Source organism: Morone saxatilis, unplaced genomic scaffold (assembly GCF_004916995.1).
Source record: "Morone saxatilis isolate NCDOM2014 unplaced genomic scaffold, NCSU_SB_2.0 Contig6, whole genome shotgun sequence".
In the NCBI taxonomy this organism is placed as follows: Eukaryota; Metazoa; Chordata; class Actinopteri; family Moronidae; genus Morone; species Morone saxatilis.
In genome coordinates this window covers 7,628,416-7,628,651 of record NW_023340206.1, presented here as the reverse complement: position 1 = coordinate 7,628,651, position 236 = coordinate 7,628,416, and the positions used below count along the sequence as shown (strand labels likewise).

At 38.6% G+C, this 236-nt stretch overlaps 1 protein-coding gene across 1 annotated transcript in view; it reads right to left on the bottom strand.

Annotated features, from left to right (window-relative positions):
* The window catches only part of LOC118340053 (bone morphogenetic protein receptor type-2-like), a gene marked incomplete in the record, with an annotated part of 29,270 nt that overhangs the window by 6,455 nt on the left and 22,579 nt on the right, over positions 1-236 (bottom strand).

The window sequence follows — 236 nt, the reverse complement described above, 5'->3', positions numbered from 1 at the left end:
GTGCTGTTATCAGCTTCTTTTGGAAACAATCCTCTGCTCCAGTAAAGTCCTCTCACTTTAATCCAATCCTCATGTTTGCATTATGAGCAGCATGCCCACAAGTCAAGAAATTCCAAGTTTGTTGATTTATACTAAAGCCAGCAAGTAATGCCAGCTACAGTTACAGAGTGCTTTTACATCCAGAAATATTAATTGTATCTTATTTTCTCCTAGACTAGTGATACCTGAAACGTCCG